We start from the raw sequence: 11,725 nt of genomic DNA, 5'->3' as shown, positions 1-11,725 counted from the left end.
GAGCCTTAAGTTCCATAAAAATTGAGTTAAAAGGTGCCATACCAAAATAACACTTACTTGGATAACCTTTACATCAATCTAGTAATAGTTTTACGCTCAGCGAGGTGTTACTTATTGATCCTAAAGGGGTAGGGTACACAAATAATTGTGAGTACATGTTAGTTTTGGTGAAACTCAACGATATAAGTAAGGAGTCCTTTTATGTCGTGGAAAATTCGATAGGTTTTCCTAATAAGTTCTTAGACGTACCTATCAACCAAGAGTAGTTTCTAGACTATTAGGAAAAGGCTTTTGCTTACCTAAAATATTTTAGAATTGAGTCAAAATACATAATGTGCTTAATTCTTCAATGATTTTAGGGTCTTGGAATCATTTTATTCACACTTGCCGGAACAATAAATTCGAATAAAATGCCAATAACTTGTTTAAATTGCATGATTGATTTATTATTCATGATAAATGTTTAGACTTTGCATGCTTCAATGTATGTTTTAATTATTGTTTATAATTAAATATCTTGCACTGCAGTAAATCCTTTTAGAAAGGTAACAGTAAATTTCCTCGATTGGTAGTGAATCCAAGAACGATTCACGGAAATGAGAGAAAATGAGCAACTTAAAATGTACGTTTCTTTTAGCGACTTTTATGGTTGTTTTTGATATCAAAATCGAATGGCAAACCGATTGGTGCTTGTGAATTCAAAATACACTGTAGTTTTGAGATCATAAAGCATTGAGTTTGAACGCTCAACTTTACCAATGGTTAACAACCTAATATCTTTTTCCATTTAATTCTCGAATGAGTCTAGACCCTAGACATTCGAATAGATCAATGCTTAGAGAACTTTAGAAGCTTCTGGTAAGATCATCTAGTTGAAACAAAATATTCAACATTAATTGTTAAGAACTTTGTTGGAGTGACATTGGACATGTCTAACAAAGTATAAAAGTCAACACTAAAGAATTCAATTCTTAAGACTATAAGAAAGGGTACAAGAAATAGGAAAACAAGGAACAAATGAAAGGAATTTACGATTCCGTTTTTACCTATAAGTTTATGTTTAAAGAAAAGTGTCCTAGCAATTAAACTTCCTTGGTATCATATACCGCTTGAGGTTCTTACTTCGGTAATAACTCAAATAATGGAAGCTAGGCTACACTAATGGCCTACAAGTGGGAAATGAAGCATGGCAATGCTACATTAGTTGTAGGGTCATCTAGTTTTAAGTCCTTTCAAAGGCTGGAACTTAATGGCTATTTCGTTCCATAATCAGAATACCTAAATTTCTGTTTTCAAACATAGAAAGACTCACTTTCAAGGAAAACAAAAAAAACAATGTTTGTTTGTTTATTTGAATGAAATGGTCAATTACGGGTTGAGTCAATATGCTTGATTAAAACAAACAACTCTTTAACAATAATAAGAACTTTAAATAGGTTCAAATCAACCCCTTGATTTGAGTTCCACTAATCTTTGGCATTGTTGCTTAGACCATATCAACAAGTTAACATTCATAAGCTCTATTTCGATGGACTTTTTGAAAGTTGATTGACTTCTAGATCAATACAATACAAGCTAGTCTTACTTGTTAAAAGTAACAAAAGATATGAACTATTGTTAGAACGCCTAGACAATAGAGTTCAAAGCTAAAGAAAGATTTTATGACTTTATTATTTCACCTAGATTTGAGTTAATATTGGTTTATTTACTCAATGTGATATAAGTTTGAATCTGTTTGGCTAGTTCAAAGATTCAGAAGTATAAAATCCACTTGGCAAGAAATCATAAAGATCTAGGTTAGATCATGTTGATGATTACTTAAGACCAAGAAGATCATCAATGATTGTGTGTTGTAATTTCAGGATCTAACTCCATAAGATATTGCATATCTACGTTGGAATGATCGAAGTCAATCAGTACTTGATTCGATCAATGATGAATCATAAAGACTTTTCCTATAATTTCTAAAACAAAATGCTCAACTACCACCAAACTAAACCAAATTCTTCAAAGCTATTGAAAAGTAATTTCAGAATATCTTTTCATAATATATCTAAAGAGTTGCTAAACTCAGTGGGAGCTTAGTGTTTGTTATTCAACAAACTAAGGCCCAAGTATAGATATATGTTTCATTGTGATTTATTCAAATGAGGCACAAGGGTATTGTTTCTACCACGAATTTTTGAAAACATAATGTTTGTTTGCTCGAAATAATGTCCTTTTGGAGATTCGTTTCCAAAATGACAAGTGGGAGAAAATAGACTTCGAAAGTCTTTAAGGCGAACAACAAACATAAACGGACATTCCAGATGCTTTTCGAAGTTCTTTAGAAAATCTGAACACGTATTCTTTAAGGACTTTAGAAGTGGCTTTTAAAGAATAGACATCTCTTAGAAGACTTTACAAGTGCTTCAAGGAGAACAGAATATTCAAAGGACTTTCAAGTGGCTGTTGATATTCTATTGTTTGATGTTCTATACCCAAGTAGGCATAGAGTTCAAGTCACTGAAACTATGAGATTCTTCTATTAGATAGTGAAGAAACATGGAGTTCAGGTCAATGAAACTATGAGATTCTTCTATTAGATAGTGAAGAAACCTACAACTTGCAGTCAAACTATTATCACATAGATTAATGAGTTTGTGACTTGTAAGAAAGCTATGACGAAACCCAGATTCCCTAAAATGGTTAGAGGCCATATATAGACTCAAATATTTTAAATGGTTAGAAAACATACTCAATGTTTTGATGACAAAATTGAAATTTTGTTGATTTGCAAGAATAGTTTCACACCTATTGGCTGCAAGTTTGTGTTAAGGATAAAAACCATCAAACATGAAATTGTGTTAACACACAAAGCTAGATTAGTTGCTAAAAGTTACAAGCAAATTCACGGCGTGGATTGTGTTGAAACCTCATGCATAATCGTAATGCTCAAGTCTATAAATCAAGCAATGATTGCATATTGGTCCATATGGCAATTGGATGACAAAAAAATTCCTCAATCAAATGTTGGAATAAACTATGTACATGGTATGTCATAGGATTTGGGATCCAAATAAATGCTTGAAAAGGAAAGCTAGCTTATGAAATCTAAGTACAGATTTAAGCAAGCAATTGGGAACTAGAAATGTATTTTAGTGAAGCTAATAAGTATTTTAGTTTCATAAAATGTACATGACTCTTATAGATATATAAGAAGTTTAGTGGGAGTACGTAAAAACTTAATTGGTCCTATGTGTATCACACACATATCTATGTATTGTGAAATAACATTCAAATTCTAATAACTTAGATTTGAAACTATTCATCACTGACGGACCAAGGCGAAACTTAGTACATACTAGGTATTAAGATCTATTTACAAAGATCTTATGATATTGTTTTGGATTAAGTAATGGCATTTACTAAATCAATCACGAAAGACTCCATTGGAGATATTCGATCCATATGAATAAATATAAGTAATGAATGTTTGAACTATGTATAAGCATTTACTAAGTTAAACATCAAAGGGTCTAAGTGAGATTCTTAACCTGTATTATATGTCAAAGAATTTAGCTGGATTCAGTATCTAACTGAAATTGAATGAGCTAAAGTTACATGAATAGAATTCAATTGGGAATTATTCTGCAAAAGAATTTATCATGTATGATATAATATGAGGATCGCCAAAAATGTATCGTATGACTTTAGGCATGACGAACATATACCAATCTCTATTGATCTAAGTGAAGATCAACTAGATTGAGATCAAGAATACTTATGGTACTTGAAAAGGTACATAGGAATAATTCTTGATTCAAGGAAATAAAGATATGCTAAATATTGAGGCTACACGCATAAACACTGGTAAAGGATCAAGCAAGATCCCTTTGGAGTTAACCATTGGCAAGGACGAGCTATAGAGCATCGTGTTTTGAAATGGCAACATGGATCGGAGACCATGAGTTGTTGCGTGGGAAATTAAATATTAATTTCTATGTTCAAAGATACAGCTGGAAAGTCTTCCACATATCTGTGAACTGCTTGGATAAGTAAAATCCAAACAAAGCATCACTAGCAACCTAAACAGTTGAAGTAAAAGTACTTACTTCCTAAGAAGTAATAAAATAGGGCTGTTTAAAGTTCTTCACTGAACTTGGGTAGATCACCTGTCTGCTGGATTGATGGTTCTTCATTGCAAAATGCGTAGAACCACTCTTGAAGCAAGAAAGACGTCTGCTGACTTGATGGTTCTTCATTGAGAAATGCGTAGAACCACTATTGTAGCAAGAAAGACTAGATCACAAAATAAACATACTCAAAAGATCTTATCATCATATCTCGAAGAAAATTCGATAAAAAGGATATTAAGATTGGCAAAGCATGATAACTAAACCTATGCAACAAGTGAGAAGCAACACTCACATTGTAGCACTGGAAATCAAGCATAGCTTTGAATTCCATGAAATGTTTTAAAGATGGGTTTGAGGCCCATGGTTGTAAAACATTGGGGTCGAACATTTATCATATATGAAATGTATTTTCATATTCCATTTAATCTTGGTTTAGTATTAAATGATGATTCCCTTCAAATTTGACGATATATTCAAGATAGACTGTCAGGACCAGTCCTGTGACTAAGAAATGTCTATCAACTGAACTTGAATGTCAAAAGTTGAAAATGGTCCTTGGTCAGAGTTTTCTATAAAGATGGACGCATAGAAAACGTTAGACGACTAGAATGCAAGATGACTAGTAGTTCTGTTTCTTGAACTATGTGGACATGGCAATGTCGTAATCATTTGCATAGATACTGACTTTGGGAAGACTAGTATCGGACAGACCTATGAAACTTTACTGTAAGAGATGAAAATCTGTCATAAGTAAATTTCATTAAAATTATTAGACACTAAATCCTCAATACCTGAGTGATTTGAGATTAGTTGTTTGAGAACTGCTCACTTTGACGTTGACCAACCGTCGCACCGTAAAAGGAGGCTATAAAGGCAACGCTCAGGTAATCACCTATCAAACGAAGTCTAATCTCAAGATCGCAAGATTGGGATTGTCCTCCCATAAATCGGGATGAGATGCTTAAAAGTTGTACAAGGCCACTCGGAGAGCTAGAAACTGTAAAATGCATGGCCGTGCTCGGATGAATCATAGGCTATGATTATCTGTTTATTTGATCAGTTGAACTCTGAAACCGAGAAACACCTCTGGACGTAATAAGGATGACAACTCTTACCTTATGTTCAAGAGAAAGCATCGAGCGACAAAGGAATTAGGAAATGCACAATTGTCCCTAAGGACAAGTGGGAGACTGAAGGAAATAATGCCCTTGGTCCAAGTATGCATATAATGATAAGTCTAATAAATGCGGTTCAGTATTAATTGACAAGTTAATAATTCAGTGAGATCAAGTGAGCTGAATGCCTAGCTAGAGGCCGCTTCAGTTCAAGTGGAGTTAATGACATTAATCCACAGCTTACTCTTGACTGAACCCGTAGGGTCACAAAAAAGTACGTAAACGGATCAAGTATTTAATGGCATTAAATACTCCATCTATGGATATTTGGAATCGACGGATCTTGGTTTCAGTGGGAGCTGAGATCGTCAAAGGCAAGCAAGTGAATACTCCGGAAACGATGATATTGCCGGAAACGGAAATATGGATCGTATCAGAAATATAAATATTATCCAAGTCGTAGATGTTGCCGGAAACGGAAACATGGTACGTATCGGAAAATATTATTGGAAATGGAAATATTGTCGGAATCGGAAATATTGCCGGAAACGGAAATATTGTCAGAATCGAAAATATTATCGAAATCGGAAAATAATTCCGGGAACGGAAATATTAAATATTTGTTCGAAACGGAAATTCCGGAATCGGAAATATTAAATATTGTTCGTATCGGAAATGAATTCCGGAATCTAGAATTTAATCGGAAGTGTATCATACGAATTAGCATCGGACGAGGCCTGCCAGACGAAGGCCCAGCACGAAGCCGGGCCATCGCCCAGCAAGCCAAAACGCAAAACACACGCCAAAGCCAAGGCTAGGCCCAGCGCAAAGGCCAGGCCCAGCCAAGGCCTAGGGCGCGCGCGCATCAAAGGCAGCGGCGAGCTGGGCCGTGCGCTGTGCGTGGGCCGTAAGGCCTTCGTGCGGTGCATGGTGCCACTCGTGTGTGTTACTCGGAATCTTAAGGCTACCGGGATTCGTAATATGATTAAATCTAATCCTAATAGATAAAGTTTGTTTAATTAGAGTCCTAGTAGGATTATAATTAAATAGATTTGTATTCTAATAGGATTATAATCTTTCCATAAAATCTATAAATAGGTGCCTAGGGTCACATATTTACATCGAGAATTCAAGTATTCAAAGGTAAGATTTTGGAACAAAATCAGCCAAACACTTGTAGCCTATTAGCCGAATATTATTAGAACCTTAAGGGCGATTCTAGCTGGTCAAGCTTAAGGCGGATCCGGACGTGCTGTGGACTATCTACGGAGGGAAGACACTTGGAGTCCTAAAGACTTGTTCTTGTTCGGTTCGGGTGCAGCTAGAGAGGGCACGCTACAAAATGTATGCATCTGAATTATGCTAAATGATTATGTGTAAATAATATGTTTCCTGGCATTAAGGTTTTCCGCATGATTTATGTTTTGTCATATATATCATAACCTAAAATTTTTATAGGAGGATTTGCTTCTAAACGCCAGCCAACGCCAGCGTCCAGCGCAGCACCAGCGCTAGGCGCTGCTGACGTGGCGCAGATGCTGCCAAAACAAGGACGCGGGCAACGTCTTTGCTTTGTCTTGTATTGATCTACCTTCGTACTATTTGTATGAAGTTGGCACGTATTGATTGCTTGGGAATTAAGGCTTAGTTTGCGTCTAAAAATAAGCCGTTTCTGGTTTTTGAATTTCGGTTTTACGGGACGAGGCCCGGCTTGCTCGGTTTTGTGGGTCGGCGCCCGAATTTGGAGTGCTTAATGTCATTTTGACTTGAAAAGGCCTTGTAAAACCATTGGGATAGTCCATTTGGTGATATTGTACTTGGATTTTGAAATTGATTTTTGGAAATTGTATTTTGTATCGAGTTCCGGAGGGGGAACGACCTCGGGGATTGGATTTTGGCTCTTGGATTTCGGACATATTCTTAGCAATTGGAATTTCCGCACGGAGTTGCTCCAACCGCCTAATAAGGATAATGGTATCGTCATCATCCCAGTGGGGAGACACAAATTAGGTGTCTACAGAAGCCCCCACTTTGACTGAGCGTTCGGTTAGGAAAGCGCAAGTCAAAGTACTTCGAAAGGGACGGAGAATGATCAAGATGTTCTGCAATCAAGACCATTCTTTGTACGCCGGTACCTGCACAAAACAGGCTTTAGAAAAAAGGATAGAGTCTACCTCCGTTCGGTTATGACGACTCCGATTTGTACTTGTACTGCTCTTCTGTCTTTGGTCTAGGACGGAGCTTGGCAACGGAAATTATGAATCTTGAATTTTTGAATCTTGAATTTTGAATTTTGAATACCCGGAATTGATCCGCTGGGGATGCGCTTCACAGGGCATGAGAGCTTTTTGGCTCTCTTGATTTTGAAATTTCGGCCGACTTTCCTGGAGATTGTGTCCGTTGGGAATCGAACGCCTGAGTCGTTGTATTTTTTGGACTTTGTATTCTTGAAATTCTCATCTCTTTGTGCTTGGAGATAAGTGTATATACCCTTATTTTCGGAGGATAGCATGATTTGACGTTTGATGCCTGGTGCAGAAAACTGTAGCAGCAAATGACGTGCAATCAGCACGGGATACCGCGCGCTGAAGATTCCTGCGCATGCAGCAGGAAGCGCTGGGCGCTGTGCTCCGCGTTCGGCACGGGGTTGTGCTATAAAAGCACCCCTTGCTGTGCCATTTTGAAGAACACTCTCTTGCATTCTCTTGCTTCATTCTCTAAAAGGTCGAATAATCTCTCCCCTTGGTCTTGTTCTTGCCTTGTCCATGTAAGTATTTCATGTTTTGCTTATGAAATAATCTCTAGGATTGCATGTAGCTTTGATTTTTCTTGTACTTGGAATGATACTTGTATGATACTAGGCTTCTTGAACCTTGTAGAAAATTGTTTGATAGCCACTTGAACTTGAACGGTTTGAACTTGTAGATTTGAATTTTTGAATTTTAAATTTTTTCTTGAACTTGTATACCTGCTTCGGCATAGATAGCCTAGGCGTTGGTATAGAACTCGTATTCCTGCTTCGGCATGGATAGCCTAGGCGTTGGTGTAGAACTTGTATTCCTGCTTCGGCATGGATAGCCTAGGCGTTGGTGTAAAGGTCCCTGGCTGAGTCTGTGTTGCCACTGGGGATTTTTTGAATTTTAACTTTTGTACGAGCTAGTATAGGATAGCCCCCAGTTTAGAATCTTGATATTGCGTATTTTGCATGATTTAGTATGACTCGTCACACTCGGAGAAAGCTTGCCGAGCGTTCGGTGGTTAGAGCTGTTGAGGAAGATGCTTCGGATGATGAAGCAGCCGCGACTAACATGCCGGAGGGGGGCATGGTTCCTAGGAGAGTACCCACCTTCGTTGGCACTGGCTGGAGTCCTTCCGATCTAGTGTTTCGACCGGAGTTTCATTTGTCTCAGCGGCCTCGCGCTGGTTTGGTGAGTCTTGTACTGTGTTTTGAACTTGTATAGGTTTTGAACTGACCGTCTCATCCATAGGCTGATGGAGATTCGTTGCGCACTTTTTGGTCCCTGAGAGACCTTCATGATGTTCTTCCGGCCATCTGTGCTAACGAGGAGGCCATGGAGATCTGGTTGCAGACGGGCCTGGTCGATTTCTGGCGTGCCATAAGAGATACTCGGAGGAGAATGAGGATCAAGCCCCAGTTACAGGCTTTGCTGGAGCGGTGGTGGGATACCACCAACACCTTTAACATGTCATGATGGGAGATCACTATCACCCCTCTTGAATTTGCTATGATCACGGGGCTTCCCTTCTCTGAGAAGAACGTGACTTTTGATTCGGAGCTGACATGGCGCTCGACTATCACCAGGGACTTGCTCGGCCCTGTTGTTGACTTGGCGGATGATGATACCCACACTTCTGTGACGGTGGTCATGGCTGCGATCCGTAGCGTGGATGTATCTGCGGAGCAGAGGGTTCGGCTCTTCCTCTTGGCTCTGATGAGTAGAGTGATGGCACCGAGCAGGAACAGTCGGGTGCATATTGGCTTCCTGACAGCTTTGCAGGATTTGAGGGCCGTTTTGAGCTACAACTGGGGTGGTCTGGCATATATCCACCTTTTGTATGAGATGAAGTGGGCCTCCCGGACTGCGCCGGAGAGCGAGCCTAGTATTGCTGCCTTGTGGAGTGTGCTGGAGGTATTTGAGACTCCTTGTACTTTGTATTTTGTATTTTGTACTTGTATGTTTGTATCTTGAATTTGACTGATGCTTTGTTTGCTTTTTGAAAGATTTGGATGTACGAGCACTTCCCGATTTTGGCGTCGGTTCGTACTAGGGATGCGGCTTACCTGTATGCTGCCTCTTGGATAGGAGCGGTGCGCAGGAGGGTGCCTCTGGCGGCCTCCCGCAGAGCTTTGAGGGTGTTACCTGTTGATGAAGTAAACTCTTGTACTGTTTTGTCTTTTTGTATTTGTACTTGTATAACTGCCTGAGTTGTCTGCTCTGTAGGTGATTTGGCGTCCCTTTGCTGGTGCGCCTATACCTGTTTCGGCTACTCGTGCCCTCTTCTTGTCTGGGCGGCGGGTCTTGCTCCCTTGGGTGTATCGCCATATGTGGTACTTGGGGGAGCGAGTGTCCCTTCAGCACATCACGGGGGACAGACTTGTCCCTAAGGACCCACCGGAGTCCATGTTGGCGCCAGATGAAGAACTCGCCCGACTCTATTTGAGTGCTAGGGGTGATGCTATTGGTCTCCTCTGGAGTAACTTTGTAGATAGGAGGGGTCGCTATGAGGACTTCTTGAAGAGGCTTGCTCCACCAGTACGCTTCGTACTGCCGGTGAGCTTTTAAATTTTGTATCTTGTATTCTTGAATTCTTGTATTCTTGTATTCTTGAATCATTGTATGAATGTTTGTAGGAGGAGGAGGTCGACCCCGAGGACATTCTCTATGTTGATAGGGTCATCCGCTATGAGAACTCGGATGGGGAGCAGGTGGAGGTGACTGTCCCTGTAGCTTCTCCTCCGCACTGGAGGTCGTATGATGCTGTACCGGTGCATTATGCAGCAGTGAGTACTGTTGTATTTGCTTGAAACTGATTGTAATCTTGTATCTGGAAATTGATCTTGAATTTTGTATGCAGGCGCCTCAGGTGAGAGTGCGTCGCTGGATGCTTCTGATTGATTCTCTGAAGAGGCATTGTGCCAAGTTGACCCAAAAGCTTTCTGGCCGGGACAGAGAGGTGCTTTCATTGACTGTGAGATTTTGTACTCTAGAAATTCGAATTTGGATGTCTGATTCTTGAATTTTGTATTACAGGAGCATCGTCGAGGTCGCAGAGGTCCTGTTGACAAGGAGCCCCAGGTGGAGACTTCGTTGAGGCAGGAAGGACCGAGCTTGGATCTGGGACAGGGGTCCGGTGCTGGTACTTATCAGAGGCATTCTGATGCTGATAGGGGAGCTCCCCCTTTTGTATATGCTGATCCCACCAGGTATTCTTTTGGGGGTGCGAGCAGTTCGATGCCTTTTGTTCCTCCTCCTGGTTACTACTTCGGAGGGAGCGGTCCTCAGCCTTGGGGTGTGGATGCTTGGACTTACTGGCAGGAGATGGAGAGGATGCGTCAGGCCCAGATGTTTGGGGCACCGCACCAGTTCATGGCGATGCCGCCGCCTTATCAGTACCCTTCCCCTCAGCAGGGAGTTTATCCTTCTCCCTGTACTCTTTGTATCTCGGAGCAGGAGCCTGGTACCCCTAGGACAGAGCTGGATCGAGATCTGGAGCGTTATAGGAGCCGAAACAGAGGCAAGGAGCCTGTGGTTGATATTACGGCTGGTGATGACTTGGACTGACCCTGCATGGTAGCGAGTTCCAGCTTGCCTTGGTTGGATTTTGTATAGATTGTATTTGTATGGGTTTTATATGGTTGGAAATTGGATTTTTGTATGGTTTGTATTGGAAATTTGGAATTTTTTGTATGGTTTGGAATTTTTTATTCTTGTATGGATGAATATTGGTTTTTGTATGGTTGAAAATTGAATTTTGTATGTGTTGTGTGTGTTAGCTATATGTATGCATGCAAAATTGAAAAAATTTGCCCATTTTTTCGGGTGTATATACCCACTATAAGCCTCCACTTTGACAGAGGTTTTTTGGTTAGGAAAAGAGCAAGTCAAAGTATATATTCTACTTTTGCTAATGCATATGCAGATTCGGCGTAGGACGCCTATCTAGGACTAGAATGCTTGAATTTTGAACAGATTGACCCAAGATCGGCCTGAAGTGCTGACTCGAATTGCTTGAAATTGCGCGGCTTGCGGCTTTGGAATCTTGAATAATTGAGGTTGTACTCTGCTGTCCGAAGCATTAAAGAGTGCGTACTCAGAATCATAAAGGGGATGGTGGCCTCGTCCTTTGTTGCAGGCCCCTACGCTTGGCGCAGGCCTCGACGCCTGGCGCCACTAGAGGAAAAATCGTCATGTGCTTCTCTTCAAGTGCGGGCCATTTAATAAATTGGCAGCACTTGAGAGCAAAAAAAAA

The sequence above is a fragment of the Spinacia oleracea genome, chromosome 3 (genome assembly GCF_020520425.1).
Source record: "Spinacia oleracea cultivar Varoflay chromosome 3, BTI_SOV_V1, whole genome shotgun sequence".
Classification (NCBI taxonomy): Eukaryota; Viridiplantae; Streptophyta; class Magnoliopsida; order Caryophyllales; family Amaranthaceae; genus Spinacia; species Spinacia oleracea.
The sequence above is the reverse complement of the archived record's forward strand: the minus strand, read 5'-3'. Positions refer to the sequence as shown.